The following is an 18346-nucleotide window of genomic DNA, read 5'->3' on the forward strand; positions in this document are numbered from 1 at the left end:
GCGGCCGGCCCTGTCTGCTCTATTCTATTCTATTCTATTCTATTCTATTCTATTCTATTCTATTCTATTCATTAATAGACGGATATTATATTTAATGCTACTTTCTACATTAATATTATCATCCTCATCCTCACTATTATATCTTTTAAAGCCAAGTCTTGCTCCCTTCCGCCGTGACCCGCAGCTTGCCCGTCCATGGTGGGAGAGGGGCTGACATCCGGCCGGAGCGGACGGCCCCGAGCTGCCCCGGGCTCTGCTCCCTGGGCACCCGGCACCCCCTGCAGACCCCGGGAGCAGGCACTCGGGGCACCCCCCGGCTGCAGCGGGCCGGCCCGGGCTTGCTGGCGCGCTCTGTGCTCCGGCAGCCCGCGCCCGACCCGCTTCCGACGGCAGCCGAGCACAACGGAGGGGCAGGAGGCAGGGGGCGGGCGGCGGGCGGCGGGGCTGCCCCTGCTCTCTGCAGCGGGGCGGGCACGGGCACGGGCAGCGTCTCTCCCGCCGCGGGGCCCGGGCAGCAGGCGCCCGCGGGGATTTCGTTCCGGCAAAATTCACCCGAGAAGCGCAAGGCGATTGGCGCCCGCCCCCCGCTGCTCCCCCGGACCGAGCCCCTGGAGCAGGACCCGCACGGAGAGCTCTGCCCGGACCAGCCGCGCTGCTGCTTGTCCTTCCTGCCATACGTGTGTGTGTGTGTGTGTGTGCCCAGCTCTGGACTCCGGGGTGGACACATACAAACATCCGGGATTATACACCTAGAGACATACATACATACATTTAGGTGCTTATATTGCCTATATATCTTATATATGTATTACCTATATATATACTGTGGGCAACCATCCATCCTCTGGATCTTGGTGTAGGAGGTCTAGTCAGGTGCCTGATGAATCAAGCCCAATTGCAGAGTGACAAGGCCTGTTACAAGTGTCACAGGTCCATGTGTATATGGTATGAACACAACAATAATCTATATCTATATATTTGCGTGTTTAGCTGTTTAATCCCTGTTGTTTATATAAACACATCAAACACATGATACAACTGGATACACACACACACATAGATAGATAGATAGATAGATAGATAGATAGATAGATAGATGTCTGGGTGTGTATGTAGATGTATACTGGTATACTATACCGTACTCATACATATATCTGGGTATGTATCTAGCTGTGTAATCCTTGATGTGTGTGTGTTTATACGTACACATACACATATACATACACACACTATAAAGTTTGTGTGTGTGTGTATATATGTGCATATATGTGGGCATAAAAACATTACACACACGTACGATTTTAACTCTCTCTTTCCAAGACAGAAACCTTTCAAATATAATCTTTTCATATACACAGATATGTCTGGGCATGTATCCAGCTGTGTGTTCCTTGATATGTATGTGTGTGTATGTAGGTGTGCGTATGTATGTGTGTGTGTAGTATGTATGTGTGTGTGTATTTACATCTATATATCTGGGGTTGCTTGTAGCTACATGATTCTTGATGTGTTTTATATTAAAATATCCATTCTTGAGAGAGAGACAGGGAGACAGAGGTAAACACAAGAATCATACAACTAGATACAACCCCAGATAGATATCTATATCTATATATAGAGAGAGAGAGAGATAAGTATATATATATATATATATATATATATATATATATAGACTGCAAACAGACTGAAAACAACTATCTCTATCTATATACAAACACATTTAGGAATACACAGCTACATACACACCCAGATATATCTGTGTATATACTGAAAAGATTATATTTGAAAGGTCTCTGGCTTGGAGAAAGAGAGCTAAAATCATACACATATGTGTGTGTTTGTGTGTGTGTAATATATATAGCTTTATGCCTACATATATGTAAGCAGAGAGAATGAACAACAAACAGATGTGTTCAGTTTCAAATCAGGAACTGCTGTCCGCAATAGAAATTTTGAGATCGATCTTAGCACGCTGTGAGATATTCACAGCAGCTGTATAAAAATCCCCAGTGGTTAGGGTGCTTGGATAAAGGGGGTGTTTCTTTCCAAATATAACCCCCCCCCACTCATGTCAGTCAAATTGTCACCCTTAGTGGGAATATCCCCCTGTCTCTGGAAAAGGAGGGGCAGGATGGGAATGGAAGCATTGAGCTGTGCTCAGGGCTCTTTGCTGCATTTCCGAGGTGGCAATCTAATGAGGTTGCTTGATCCATGGACTGCCAGATTCTCCTCCTCCGCCCCGACTCCAGGGCAGAGGGAAGCAAAGGTCAGCACCTCCAGGCCTGGTCAGCACTGGCCTTTGTATTAGCATGGGGCTCTCATTTCAGGAAAACAGCAGGGAGAAGGAAAATGAATGCATTAACTCCTTAACTAGGAGGTTAAGGAAAGTGCTCAAGACTCACCATCAAAAAGTATTATCTTTATATAGATTTCTGTTGGATTAAAAATTCACTACCCCTACACTTCAGTTTGTTATTGATAAATAATAGATACTTGTGACCAGAAACAAGTATTAATAATAAATAAGGTTGATTTGTAGTAAGAACAAAAGAAACTAGAAAAACCAGAACAACAGCATCAATAATTTTATTGCATTAAAACAAAACTTTGATATTAGTGAAGAATCAGCCTTTCAATAAAAATCCGTGGTGTTCATTACATTAATATCTATGGCCACACACCACCACAAAGTTTACTTTATGCACATTGTATGTGCTGGGAGAGATTTCTAATCTCCCACTCTCAGTACCTAAGAGCAAGGGTGACATTCTGTTCTCAAATTGTGCCCTGGTATGACTGCCAGGAAAAAGGCAGCTCATCCTCAGTTGTTCGGCAGAAAGCAAAAAGCTTTAATCGCTTAGGATAACAATTAGGGGCTCCATGCAGAGAGCCAATAATTACTCTATTTAATATCTGAATAAGAGGCGTCAACGCCTGTTAGAGCATTAGCTAGCTAGCTAGCCAACCCATGCTTATCCACATGGCTTCCCTGGAGATAATCCTGGCCCCATTGTGTACTCCCAGTTGACTTCAGTGGGGCCAGGCTTCTTCCTCTCTGTTTGACAAACACTTTTTTGAGACTTTGTCTTGTGGAGCTGGGGAGGAGTTCTGTAGTATGGGACTTCCCCTGCCCTCCCTCCCCCATGCCACAGTGCTCTCAAGGAAAGCCTAACAAGACAGCAGCTCACCATATGAGGGGGCTGAGCTGTAAAGCTCCACAGATCCAACAACATTAAAATAGATATGAGGACAGCATCAATCCCAGATTTTGTCTGAGAAGCAATGGACTTCAACACAGACTGCTCATGGAAACATGATGACATGGGAATAGAAAACATGATGACTTTTGGCAATGAGGCATTGTAGAAAGCTAAGGAAATCTCAGGAAGAGATTGTGACTTCTAGTTTGTGCTAATTACCATCACCACAAATGAAAACCACTGTGGTTGGGGGATGACTCAGATCAAATATTCTCTTCCCTGAATAATATTCTCAGCTTCCGCAGTGGGATTGCTCTCTCACAAAGCATGAGTATAAGGGATTTATTTCATTGGGATGATTTCCTCATTCAGAGCATATGGCATAATATTTGCATGAAAATTAAGACTATTATAAAACTGTGATTAACTTAAGGCCACTAAGTCAATAATACTCATGAGTTCCTATAAAAAGAACAAGTTGATTGAAGACCTTAGCTTTGTTATCAAAACGTGAATTATTTGTCTGAATGCTAAAAATATACTTGACCTGCTGCAACATTATAAATACTTGTTTTCTTAGTTAACTAGGTACTCACAGTCCCTGCGTGTTCTTCTACAGACAAGAGGTCAACAGTTCTTCCAAGGCTAACAGTTCATCCAGCTAGAAAAGGTAAAGTGCATCAAGTTTTGGACCAACTGCATACAAAGGTGACTAGCATCACATCCAGACACCTGTCTCCCCAGTCCCGATGACCAGGTACCTATTTATAGCTGGAGTTGAAGGGAGGGCTTTTTGCACAAGTCTGGAGCAGGGGTTGAGTTCACTCTTGTGAATTTGTAGCAAGACGCTTGAATTGTTCTGCTTCTGCAGACTGCAAACAAATACTTTTTTCAAAAGATGATTAAGAAGGTTTCTTCCGTAGTTTGGTAGAACTATAATAATACATGCTGCATAATTTAAATGAAAGAAAACACTTTAGTAAAAAAAAACAGATTTAACCGTGCTTCCTTTACATTGTTGGTTCTGGGCACTTTTTTATTTCTGAAGAGCTATACCTCAAGAAATTTCTCCTCAGGATCACGATGCCAACTATTTCCCATCCTTAGTTTGGAGAAACATCCAATTTTTTTGTAATGGTCTGTAGTTAGTTGATGCAAGCAGAGTGCTCATATCTTCTTTTATACTTCAAGAGGCAGATCTGAGATTAATGGCAGATATGATGGATTATTTCAGTTTTAACGAAAAACATGCTCTTTGATCTTTCTATGCTTTAAGTCAATTGACTTCAATGATCTGTGCTAAGAGACAGATTTTTGCCATGTGTTCTCACGTGGTTGTGGGCATGGGTGGTAACAACTACCATTGGGATGAAAAATTATAGGTCCTACAAAAATGGTGGCTTAACCAGTGACGCTTCCCTATGTCCCCAAAGTGGACACTGCAGTCTTTTCAAAGTACTGATATTGATTTAATGATATTCCCAAAAGTACTACAGGTACAGCAGGGGCTTCTGGAAGGCCATCCACTGAGTTCTCCTTAAGCAACAATAAAGGAAGCAAAACCCTACACAGAAGTGTCACTTGCATTATAGTTTGCTCAGCTGACATGATGGTAAATGTGACAATCTTTGTCTATGTTGACTGCTAAATTGTGCTTAGCATTGTGTTAGTCAATATATGTTACGCTTCCTTGTGTAGATAAGCCATTAGGGACTAGTTTATCCATCCATACTTAGGGCCTAATTGTGATACTTGCCTTATGTAAGGGCAGTATGAACCCATCTATATTTCTGAGACATTGACTCAGAATCAGCTGCTCCAGTACCCAGCCTGTGTTCTGACTGGCCATGTTTAAAAACATGGTCCAGGGTTTCTAGTCAATAAAGCTCCTCAGCACATTGGTAGCATTACTAGCATCACGAACAGTGAGCATAGGGCAAGGCAGGAAGGAAGTGATGTTTTCAACCCAGAATAAGGAGACTCTAACAAGCTTTGTGCTGCTGCATGGGAAGAGGGGTTTTTGTTGCTGCCTGGATGAATCTGCCAGAGGTTTTTTTCTTGCTTTTGCAGGAGCTGGGGAACCCATCCCTTTATTACCTTTTTCTCTCTTCATCCCCTTCCTTTTTCCTCCCATGTAAGGAGGATTTCCCTGCCCCCCTGCCCCCCGCCCTCCTAGCCAACTGATAGTTATAGTACAATTTCTTTATCTTTCCTTCCTCTGAAACATCAGGTGTTGGACAATGCCTGAGGCAGCAAACAGGATTTGATGGACATCCTGGGACTAACCAGGTCTGACTTGGTTACTCCTATATTTTCCCCATTCATCCCATTTTGTTTCCTTCTCTACTGGATTTCTTAGCCTTTATTTTTTTCCCCTATTGGATGCCAGAGGCCTAATCTTGCTATTTCCTTCTGCACTTAAAGGTCCCATTGACTTCAGCAGGAGCATTTGATGTATGAAGAATACAGCCTGGCCTTTGCATTGAAAAAATCTGCTGGCTTCCCCCAACTTCACAGGAAGAAAAGCTCCTGAAATGTTGCTGCCTGTACATGGGGAAACCCAGGGGCATATTATTTCTACTCGACATGTCTGCATGCCTCACATGTATAAATATGGGATTTTTGAAAAGGCAGGGAAGGGAGGGCTTTTATTGCTAAAACAGCAACTAGGAGATAGCGTTAGCAGAGAGGGCTTTCTGCCCTTGCTTTCAACAGACTTTTATAAATATTTTCTTTGAATATTTTTCAACAGCGTTTGTGTCAAATGGCTTGATCCAGCTCCTCCTGAAGCCAGTGGGAATCTTTTCATTGACCTGAGTGGGAGCTGGATCAGGTTAAACAAGGACATAGATGATGTGTTTGACCTTGTGTGGGTCCATTGCTCTACAGTGAGTTTCACTTGGTGGGGTGACAACGATTTTCTCCCAAGTCTTTCTTCTGTCACTTAATTTTCACTTTGATTGTACTGTAAGCTCCAAAACAGCAGTAGGCAATATAAGATATATATTTTTTCCCCCCAGAATTTGTCTCTGAAGCCGTTGAAGAGACTCTGGAACCTCTGTTGGAATATGAAATGTGAGACTATGCTCAGGAACAATATTGCTGTTCTACACCAGAATCACATCCGTTTCCTGCAATAGCTTTCCTATATGGTCTTGGGCAAGTCAGTTTGCTGTTTTGCCTCTGTTCCCTTTCTGTAAGCTGGGGACAATAGGACTTTCAGGCACCACTGGGGTGTCAGGAGAATAAGTACATTAGGGAAGGGGTGTCAAATTCTCCTAGGCATCGGGTTTGGATCTGGACAGTGGGGCAGCTTGTGGGCTGGATCCAGACATTTCGGTAGTGATGGGGCAAGTGGTGGTGATTGTGGGGGTTAAGGCAGCTGTCACTCACCCCCCGACACCGACGTGCACTCCCAATGGGGCCCTGTACCCTGGATTCCAGTGATGGGCCCTGTCCCTACTTACCTTCTCTCTGAATTCCTGGTCTCCTTGAGAGCCCTGTAGGCCAGACAACACAACCAATGGCCAATCTGTTTGATATCCTGGATTAAGGAATATGAAGGTGTTGGTAGCAAGTATGTTAGTAGCAAGAGGAGGATCAGGGAAAGTGTGGGTCCTGTACTGAATGGGGGAGGCAACCTTGTGACAGAGGATGCAGAAAAGGCTGAAGTGCCCAATGCCTCTTTCACCTCAGTCTTCACAGGCAAGGTCAGCTCCCAGACTACTGCACTGGGCAGCAGTTTGGGGAGGAGGTAAACAGCCACTAGTGACAAAAGAACAGGTTAGGGACTATTTAGAAAAGCTGGACATATACAAGTCCATGGGGCCAGATGGGATGCACCCAAGGTGCTGAAAGTGTTGGCTGATGAGATTGCAGAGCCATTTGCCATCATCTTTGAAAACTCACGGGGATCAGGAAAAGTCATGGATGACTGGAAAAGGGCAGACATAGCACCCATATTTAAGAATGAGAATGAAAAGGAGGACCTAGGGAACTACAGACCAGTCAGTCTCACCTCAGTCCCTGGAAAAGTCATGGAGCAGATCCTCAAGGAATCAATCCATTTCTAAGCACTTGGAGGAGAAGAAGGTGATTAGGAACAGTCAGCATGGATTCACCAAGGGTAAGTCATGCCTGACCAACCTGATTGTCTTCTATGATAAGGTGACTGGTTCTGTGGATGTAGGGAGATCAGTGGATGTGGTATACCTTAAGTTAAGCAAGGCTTTTGATATGGTCTCCCACAACATTCTCACAGGCAAGCTAAGGAAATACAGTCTGGATGAATTGACTTTAAGATGGGTAGAAAACTGGCTGGAGCACTGGGCTTAGAGAATAGTAATCCCCTGAGACATTGGGCTCAATATCTAGTTGGCATCTGGTATCAAGTACAGTGCCCCAGGTGTCAGTCCTGGGGCCAGTTTTATTCAATGTCTTCATCAATGACCTCGAAGATGGCAGACTGCACCCTCAGCATGTTTGCAGATGACACCAAGCTGGGGGAGTAGTAGATTCACTGGAGGGTAGGGCTAGGATTCAGAGTGACCTAGACTAATTGGAGGATTGGGCCAAAAGGAATCTCATGAAGTTCAACAAGGACAAGTGCAAAGTCCAGCACTTAGTATAGCACAATCTTAGGTTGGGGCCTGACTGGCTGGGCATCGGCTCTGCAGAAAACGACCTGGGGGATACAGTGGACAATAAGCTGAATATAAGCCGATATTGTTCCCTTATTGCAAAGAAGGCTAATGGCATACTGGACTGCATCAGTAGGATTGTTGCCAGTAGGTCAAGGGAAGTGATTATTTCTCTCTATTCAGCACTGGTGAGGACACATCTGCAGTACTGTGTTCCGTTTTGGGCTCCCCACTATAGAAAGGATGTGGACAAATTGGAGAGGGTTCAGCAGAGGGAAACAAAAATGGTGAGGGGGCTGGGGCACATGATTTATGAGGAAAGACTGAGGGAACTAGGCTTATTTAGTGTAGTGAAGGGGAGACTGAGAGGGGATTTAATAGCAGCCTTTAACTACCTAAAGGGGGATTTGAAAGAGGATGGAGCTGGACTGTTCTCAGTGGTGGCAGATGACAAAACAAGGAGCAATGGTCTCAAGTTACAGCAAGGGAAGTTTAAGTTACATACTAGAAATAATTTTCTTACTGGGGGATAGTAAGATACCGGAACAGGTTACCCAGAGAGGTGGTTGAATCTCCATCCAGGAGTTTTTTAAGACCTGGCTAGACAAAGCTTTGATTGGGATGATCTAGTTGGGGATGGCCCTGCTTTGAGCAGGTGGTTGGACTAGATGGCCTCCTGAGGTCCTTTCCAATGTTAATTTTCTATGATTCTAAGTTCTTACAGACTATAGGAATGGAGCCATAGACATATCCTAGATAATGGTTTTTTACATTCATGTCACAAATTCTAATGCATCCTAAAGCAGTTTTCAAATGTTAATAACTGATTATACAAATCATTAGCCATGTGCCTAACATGCACACACACATCTAATAGGCCAGTGCTAACCATCAGTTTTATGCAGATGTGTGTGGTTTTAGAGTATGGGGCAGAAAGAGTCCCTGAAGTGCACAGTTATAAAATACATGTCTAACCATTCAATTAGTCACTTGCATTTATATAGCGAAGATCATGCAAACTCCTCAAGGCAATTTATGTAGCAGAACAAATTAAGAAAAAGTCAGCTCAAGCGGGTATGTCTTTCAGACGGATTTAAATACTGGCAGGTAGTTAGAGTTCCCAAAGGACTAGAACTTCAGCAAGTACGGTCATTGATCCTGGGTCCATTTTCAGTTACTCTGGTTTTATACTCTGTAGATTTTGGTTGATTATGGATCCTGATTTATCCCAATGCAAGTAAGGTCAAAATTGGGCCCATAGTTCACCAAAAGTTCAGCAGAGAGAAACTGCCCAGGGAGGTTCCCCAGATGGGGAAAGATTGTGTTTGAGGGGCAGCAGTAGAACTGGCTACCAGAGGGAGTTATAGGCTAGAAGTGCCAACTGCAGAGCAGGGTCTGTGTGGGCAGTAGGAAGAGTAACCTGGGCGGTACTCCAAGAGGTACCCCCTCTCCAACTGAAGGGATCAAAGCAGGTGTACAAGTGCTGTGGGAGGTGTAGGGACTGTCCTCCCCCTATAGAGCAGAGCCAGACCACCACTGGGGACTTAAACATATACCTTTTAATGAGGGAACAATACTGGGAACATAACAGGCATTATCAGGGGGTAAAGTAGACACTACAATGTCCCAAGGGGGCAGGATTCAACAAAGGTTAGACACTTACAATCATTGACAAAAGACAGCGTTAACAAGATATAAAACACAAACAGCAGAGCAAACAATACTGGTTGGGGAAATATAAAAAGGCACAAAATACAAAATGTCAAAGGACAAAGAAGTATAGGGCCTAGGTACTTGGAAAGGGAGAAAACACAATGGCCCCTTTCCACTGCAAGAGGAATATCTCCTTGTTAGCTCACTCACCCCAAGTCACTAAAACTGGGACTTGAACTCAGATCTCCCACATGGTAGACAGGAACACTGCCACACAGCCCCCAGTGCTAGTACTGCTTTAAGTTGCTAGGGATCTTGACCTCCCTGGAGCCCTGGCCTCACGTTGAGCTGCCTAGTCTCTAATTGGAGGAGTTGGAAGCTGAGCTGGGAACCCCTCAGGTCACTGCTCAGATCCTTGCTGAAGCGGGAAGCCTCTCCTGCTGGCCACAGCCTCTCGTAGGGGATCCTGAAGCCCAGCAGGAAGCCTCTCCTGCTGGCCACATGCCGTGCCGCTGAGGGTCCAACTGATGCCTGCAGGTCCTCCTCCTTCAAGCTCTTCTGGGGCAACTGCTCCCGCCACTGGCTCAGCTCTTGCCAGCTCTTTGAAGCTCCTTCCTTGTGGTCCCTCGCTGGTCTCTCCTGAGTCATTGGACTCATTGGCGAAGGAATGATGAGGGTTTGTTCTAGGACCCTTAGGCAGCTTCCATTTAACAAGCTAAAAATTACATCAAGGCATGGCAGGAGAGAGCAGAAGAGAGGGTACCTAGATTTAGAGTAAGGCAGTAGCTGTTTGCCCACCAGGGGGCACCACAGCCACCCCTGAAGCCCCCTCAGGCTACAGGCCTCTTGCCAAATAATATTATCCTAAAACGAGCTGAAAAGAAAATCCAGTCTGAGACTCAGGGATGCTAGAGTGGTGGTTGGAGAAAAAGACATTTCTAGGGTCCAGAACAGAAAAGGGACAAGAACGGATGTGTGTATTTGAAGGCAACTGCTTGGCATAGAGGGATATTTAGACAGATGCTCCATTGACTTTGATGGAGCTACGACCATTCACACTAGCTGAGGATCTGCCTAATACATATATCTTAAAGGCCAAAAAATGCAGGGTTAGAAGGTTATGTAGGTAAGATTATACCTAATATATATATATAGTCTTTTATGATGTGTGTGTGTTTGTGCGCATGTATGCAAACCACACAATTAAACCCTAGGGACTTAATAGTTCCATTATCTTAGTAGAAGTCAGGTAGTGCTTAGGAGATTACTAATTAATGGCGCCCAGCAGCGACTCCTCGTGATTACTATTTGTGTACCTCATACTGGCCTGGAATTGATTACTTCAGATATTGATATGTATGGTGTTATAACCTCATGACCTGACTCAGATATTTTAAGACCAATATAGTTTTTGTACCTGATCTAGACTCTGACTCCACTGCTGAGTGACAGAAACTGCAGATAAAATTATTTGCAAATGCAAAGTAAGGCACAGGGGTATGGACAGAAAGTACAATTGCAATGAAGGGGCAGAACTTATGCACTTCAGGCTGATCCATCATAATTGTTTAATCTGTTCACTGTAGCCCACCTGTTGTTGGTTTAGAGGATTGGGTCCTACTACACACAGTTTGAATAAGCATGCAGCAGTTATTCAGTGAGTATAAGCTTAGTGTAGCCTTTATTCTTATTATTAGCCTGGTGTTCAGGCTGGCTGACAGCAGGGATAGTGCAACGTTGAACATAAATCCAAAGTGCATTTCTATTTTACTCTTTTTATACATTAAACATGCTTACATCAAACCCATATCATTGCCCGCACGTGATCAAACGTGTGGTGCCATGCACCTTACAATTTCCTGATTAATGAACTCATTTAATTACAACATTTTTGCATACCTTCCCAGGAACATAGTGGGTTTTGCTGTATCATCTTACATGTTTTCTTTATCTCCCCTACCAGTTTGTACGGATTTTGTTCCTCTCAGAATGTTATGAATAGATATAAAATGTTCTGATGCACGCTGTTGCTTCCCACAGAACTTGAGACTTGCAGGCTTTTAACTCCTACTGCTCCTGGCCCACACCAGAGTAAGGGGGAGTTTAACCATGGTTACTTAGCAGCTCACCCCTTCTGGTGTAAGGTGCACTGGTTTCTGTGCTTATCATAGGGTAGTAATGAAACAGAGTGCATCACCTGACAGGAATTTCCAAGCAGTAAGTCTACCTTCATTATAGAAGTGTAATTGTTTTATCTGACCACACCTTGTGTCTGATTCCACATCTAAACTAGGGGATTAGACATTTGCAAATGCTTGAGGGTGCACAGTCTGGTTGAAATTTTTACCTATAAAAATGCATTCTGATGGCTTGAAAATATGATTTGCTCTATTTTGTTTTTATGGCAGGTTTGTATATTAACAATATAGACATATGCACATCTACAGTAGTATGTTACTGCTGTGCATAATTGTCATTATGTATAAATTCATTTTCAAGGTTTGCTTTTCTGATAAAGTAGAAATTTTAAACCAGACCAAATGAATATAAAATTAATTTAAACTATATAAAACATATAACAACCACTCTGCACTGGCTGCAGTTGAACTACAGCAGGGACATCAAACGTCTGGTCACTGGAGAATATCTGGTCTATGGAGCTGTTCCCTCCAGCCTGCAGCTGAAATGGACCATATTTCCCCTGTATGAAACAGGGAGTGAGAGGATAGAGAATTCAGAACTCTATTTTAGTGGTTGTGGCACCTAGTTGGGAGGTCTGAGTCCCAGACTACGTATTTTATCTCTTGATGATTTAACATAGTTTTTCAGTTGTAGAGATATGATTTGCAAACCTGGGAGAGATTAGGTGGTTGTAAACCCACTACCTAGAGCAGTCGAGAGCAAAGCAGTGGAACAAAGTCCGGAGCTGGATTATTTCCATATCAGTTTTATCATCCCCTGCGAATTGAGAAACCCTATTGTTTTAAGCTGTAGAAGAGAAGACATGCCCTGTGCTCTTTCACAGGGCCTTTCCTAAGATTGAAATGATGTTTGGTTCTTTTTGAACAAGACAACAATGGATCTCTATTAAGGATTAATCAGATGGGCTGGGAATCTAACTAGAGAAATGCAGAATATACCTCACAGCTCCTGTGCTTGAAATCTTTCCTCTATCTATGAAGTAGGTGCAGGAAGGGTCTGTCCCGGCCCCCAGGAGTGTGCGTAGCAGTGGGGAGCAGTCCTCACCCCCCAGATGAGCTGCCTGCACCCCTGTCCCATTCCCCAACAATGCCCTGTGGCCATGCATTGCGCCCCAGGCCCCAAGCCCCAGGCACTGCCCGGCTGCGCAGTAGCCCCAGCTCCAGCTCCAGCAATTCTATTCACTGATTTGGATCACTGTCTCGATTTGATTCAGTGAAATCCAAATCTGAAGATTCAATTCTGATTTTGAGAATCAGTGATTCGGCCATAGACACAGCTTTATATGTTTTTTCTATGTACCTTGAGGTACCAGGCATGGCTTGTAAATGCTGAGATGCTGGGGTGGATGAAGTGTGTGTGTGTGTGTGTTGGGAGGGGGGGGTCCTCACGTGCTCAGCGGCGGACCCAGAAGTGGACTGGAAGTACTTCTGGTCCACTTCCGGATCCACCACCGAGTGTGCGGGGGACCCTCCCCTGCACTTCCCCAGCTCGACGATCAGCCACGGGGTGACCCCAGGTGCCCCCCAGACCCAGAAGGCACCAGTTGCTGAGCCAGGGGGCGGGGGAGGTTCCCCCTGTGCTCTGCAGCTGGCCTGGAAGTAGACTGGAAGTGCTTCTGGTCCATTTCCAGGTCCACTGCCAAGCATGCTGCCCCCCACCCCCATGCTTCTGTGGGACTCTCCATCTGCCCCACCATCTCAGCATTCATGAGCTGCCTGGTACCTTGAGTTATGTAGAAAAAACATATAAAGCTGTGTCTATGTCCAAGTTGTCAAATCTCTCCCAATCTCTCCAAATCAAATTGGAGGCTTCTGGTTAGATTTGGAGAGATTAATGGACCTCCTGATTTGATTTGGATCTTATTTTGCCACTAAACCGATGTGTTGCATGATGAAGTAGTTAAGCTATTTTGCTTCAGAGCTAGAGGCATGAGTTCATCTGATTTGTGTTGAAAGCAGCTCCCAGTTGATCCAGCTTTCAATGGCTTCTTGGTCATTTGGACAGGAGGGTCAAAGGCAGCTGGACATGATACTAGACCCATTGTTCTTTTATGTGCCATAACCACAGTAGCCTGTGGGCTCACCTAGGCTCAGGTGGACTGAATACATATCAGCTTTGAGCTACGATCATTTAGAGAGATAACCAGCATCTATGACCTTGAAGTGAGAAGCTCTATATCCTATTATCAATTTCTTCATGCATCCAGGCCTCCTCTAATAACACTCATTTTTATAGACTGTTATTTGATAAAATAAGATCCCAGACAGACTACTGTATGATATGTCCATGGATATTTCTGAGTATGGGCAATATTAAATGCTTTTTTGATTAAAATCATTTAAGGCATTCAGTACAGTGTAGGTATGACACAGATAAAGCAGTCAAATGCAGGCTATTCATTATTATTGGCTATAAGCAGTTAAAAAAGAATGGAAGAAACAGACACTATTGAGTTGTACAGATTTCCAATGCACAATAAAACTTTTTATTTAAAAACAATGCATTCAATATTGTGTTTTGGCACATGAGTCAATGTTGCAGGCACATTCACACCAAACAATAACATTGTTGAGAGATTCAAAATGAATCGTTGCATTTTTCTTCACAAACTATGGTCACAATAAATATGCAGGATTCCTCTACAAAAAGAAACAGGTTCCTCGTTCACAAGTATGACAACATATTTACATGTACAATACACTCTGCAGGCCACATTCAAATCTCAGATGTGTGGCCACATCTGGTACATATTAAATAATGCCCGGGGGACCAATCCTGATCCCACTGAAGCTAACAGTGACTCTTCAATGGGAGCAAGATTGAATGCCAATTTTGCTTGCAACATATTTCATAACATGTGCAGTTTTGCATGCCATTCACCTGAGATTATATCCTGGCCCTTAGTGGACATTTACTATCTAAAAATAAATAATACTTCTAATATGGCCATTAATTAATGAATGCTTTATTACAATTATGGCAGATTTTTTTTCCAATATTTATGTTTTTTTTAGTGAAAACAATTCCAGCAAGCATTGAACTGTATAGTCATTAGAATGAAAACACATTCATTTACAGAAATTCTGCTTTCTAGATAATTTCTTTTTGCAATCTCCATTCATAGTTAGTTATATTTCACAACCCTGGCTTTTTGGTATACTCACCTGTTAAAACAAACAGTTAAGCTGGTAGCCAGAATGACTTTTCATGTGTCCTACTTAAATGTAGCATTCACTGAAAAGATGCTAGAAATTAAAACATGAAATAAAGATATATAAAGTAAGAAAAAGTATGTAATATGCATACATTTCAGTTTTTTATGTACATTTCTATTTTTATGTTTTTCTACTTCATGAACCTGTACCCAGTATAAAAAATAACATCTTAGCTCAGTTCCTGTACTACATTCTCACACTTCTTTGTGAGTTTATACATGCATATTCTCATACTCTTGCAGGTCTTCATAATAGGTTGGATGGCTTTTACCCACCAAGAAAAAAAATATGCATGTAGTTACACACATATAAATTTAATCCTGCTCCTCCTCTCACTGAAGTCAATTGGAGGTTTGTCACTGAGGTCAGTGGAAGCAAGAGAGGTTTTTAGGGAGTACATGATGGTAATAAGAACATAAAAAAGTCCTGAGGTCATCAGACCTAAGATCTTATCACTTAGGTGTATGAAGCCTAGGTCAACTATTATGGATAGAATGCATACAGTCCACTTCACCTAGTGAATGCTGCCCTAGAGCAGCATTCATACCATGAACCCTGTAACTTTTTCATAATTCATCTCCATTTTCAAACAATCCCATGGTAGATATTCTGTCTTCCCAAGACAGGGCCATATAAGTTCAGGGCCCTGATTGTCCTTCTCCTTGGAACCAAAAAAAATGGCTCCATTTGATTCTTTTAAAGTCAAACTGCTTTATAGCCACATTTATTACTTATAACATGTTGCATGTATTTTCATTTGTCTGTATCTATCCATCTATTCATTCAGTTATAGTAATGAAAATTTTCCCTGTATTGTCATAAATTCATGTAGATAGATATAGACAAGGCGGAATACAGGCTACAAGGGAAAGGAAAGAAGAGTCTAGTTAATAAGGTAACACATTCAGATGAGATTTCCCCTCTTGAGTACAGAAGAGTGCAATTAGTGCCTTCCTTCATGTAGGGAAAAAAGAAAGATGTACCAGAGGGAACAAACTGAAGGAGTTCCACATCAGTCTGCCTGAGAGAGAAACTGAGTCAGAGCATACCCAAGGTCTCCCTACTCCTGCCTCTTCTCCATAGAGCACCATTCATTTTCTCATCTATCCATACCCCTTAGCTCTGACCCACCAATGAAACACAACCAGAGTCCACCATCCTTATTCTTCATGGGAGTCATCATGGAGTAAGGCAGGAGTCACTATGGAGTTAGGTGCTAACACCTCAGTGTAAGAGTGACAAAATCTGGACCTTCCTTGGCTTTGGCCTCTGAACAGTGCAGCACCATGCATGATTGATCAGATCACTGACTCTTTTTCAGGGTCATCTATCACCAGCGATTCATGTTTCCTCAGTTTAAAGGGAGAACAGCTTTTCTCTTCCACATAAAATCAGAATTATATGGCCCATGAGAACAGGATCTGCCCCATAAATACTGCTGCTGTTTTAATTTACATAATGCATCCAATTATTTTGGTTCTAACTAAGAGAAGAACTGAACGAACATACAGGAGAATATACAGCTATGAACACCACATTGTTTTACCAACCCTCTTCTATATTGCAGAAAACCTGAACAAAGAATATTGATACTAAAAAGCAATTTACTTTGGGCTGTATCATGCCATTGATTTTGAAGCAGAACTCCTCATTAAAATCAATGGTTCTGAAATGTTCAATGGGGTTCTGAAAAATCAATGGGGAATTTTTCTTAAAAATCAATTATATGATATGGTCTTTTGTCAATTTTTTTTAATTCCTATTTCTGTACATTTTAAGTCATATTTTTGTTTTTCACCTACCACCCATTCCCTCTTTCTGCTTTGTAGAGTTATAGAACCGACCCTGGGACACTAGAGTATGTTTTCAAGAGCAAAATTCTCTTCTCAGGTGAACAAACTGGATCTCACCTCTGACATCCTATTCTTAAGAACTCCATTCATGTGGAGAAAGCGGAGCATTGGAGTGTACCTGCACCATGTCGCTCAGAGAGGTCATGTCTGCCTCATAGTACCATTATGACATTATTAGAACTTGAACAGTTTTAAGGGAGACAACAGTTGTTTAAACTAAACAGGTCATTTCAGGACTAGTGTCAACAACACAACTTTGAAGTTCATTTCTTTTAGCAACTAATTAAATGTCCTGTTTCAGAAGGGTCCCTTCTCTTTTGTTGGGCTGCTTGTCCCCACAATATTTGCAGCTGCAAGTGCAGGCACAGAAACAGGGCCCTGACCTCGTAAGAAAACATACTCACAGAAATCATGGCAAGCACGGTTCTGAAAAGTGAGAGATGAGATGCATGGGGAGTGGAAATGTCGTTCTGGGAAGGACTGCACTACTTTATGTTGAAATAAGAACATTTCAAAATATTCTATGGAAAAGACTGTTCTGGGTCAAATGAAGTATTCTGTTTCAATTTCTACTTTTTCATACATTCTAGTATAAAATACAATAGCATATTTCAAACATTCTAAACGAGCAATCGTTTTGAAAGGGAAAAGTCAAGTGCATCATTGCAACCTTTGAAACAGAATGATTCGATGGTATCAGAACATTTCTTCATCTATTTTCTCCTTAATGAAATTTCAGTTTTATGAGGTGTTTTATTGGTGATAGATCTCCATTCTCCAATGGCAAGTGATTCTACTGAAGTTTTTCTAACTAGCCCTGCTGAAGACCTAAATCTACTTCTGGCGTAGAAAATGGTACAGAGGTGCAGAGTCAAACTCCCCATCAGAATGGCCCCCTCCCCCCCAGATCTAGATTCAGATCCAAATACTGTTGCTGTAGTAAAGGGTGGAACTCACACCGAACTCCAACAGAGTGGGGATATAGGTAGGTAGCTTATACATTTCAAATTGTTTCAATTCATCACAGTGTATCAGTTGGAGCTCTGACTTCAGTGAATTTCTCCTCGGAGTAATGTTTTGCTGTGAAAAAACTACTTCCTTATAAGAAAGTTTTACTGCATTTTCACCTTCCAATATCCCTTTCAGGTGCAGGAATCCTCCGTGAGTAGTACCACTGAAGTCAACAGAATGAAGTCAATTGAAACCACTCATGGAGCAAGATGCTATTTAACCAGAGGAATGGTGTCAGAATCTGGCTCTAAACAGACTGTCCCCCTTTGTGAAAGTGTCTTTCGAAGAAGCTCCATCTGAGTGAATGGAAAGAACATTCATTCAGACTAGTGCATAATCACATGTGATTACATGTAATTACATTAGCAATTGAAACTAAGGATGCAATGTAAACACTGTATAGTAGCCAATCAATGACTTTTTTGGTCAATCTGTTTTTTTTTATACAAGGCAACAACTGAAAAATAAATACAGTGCACTGGCCCCAGCACTGAAATAAATACAATGCTAATTTTTCTTATTTGCTTACTGAAATTATTAAAATTATAATTTCTCACTGTTGAAATGAATAA

At 42.5% G+C, this 18346-nt stretch overlaps 1 long non-coding RNA gene across 1 annotated transcript; it reads left to right on the forward strand.

The window, feature by feature from the left end:
- The first annotated feature begins 1780 nt into the window (after nucleotides 1–1780).
- On the forward strand, nucleotides 1781–18290 carry LOC132249648 (uncharacterized). Its single transcript, XR_009461168.1, has 2 exons — nucleotides 1781–7326; nucleotides 17910–18290. It is a non-coding gene; the product is annotated as an uncharacterized LOC132249648 (long non-coding RNA).
- Nucleotides 18291–18346: the final 56 nt, after the last annotated feature.

Source organism: Alligator mississippiensis, chromosome 3 (assembly GCF_030867095.1).
Source record: "Alligator mississippiensis isolate rAllMis1 chromosome 3, rAllMis1, whole genome shotgun sequence".
Classification (NCBI taxonomy): Eukaryota; Metazoa; Chordata; order Crocodylia; family Alligatoridae; genus Alligator; species Alligator mississippiensis.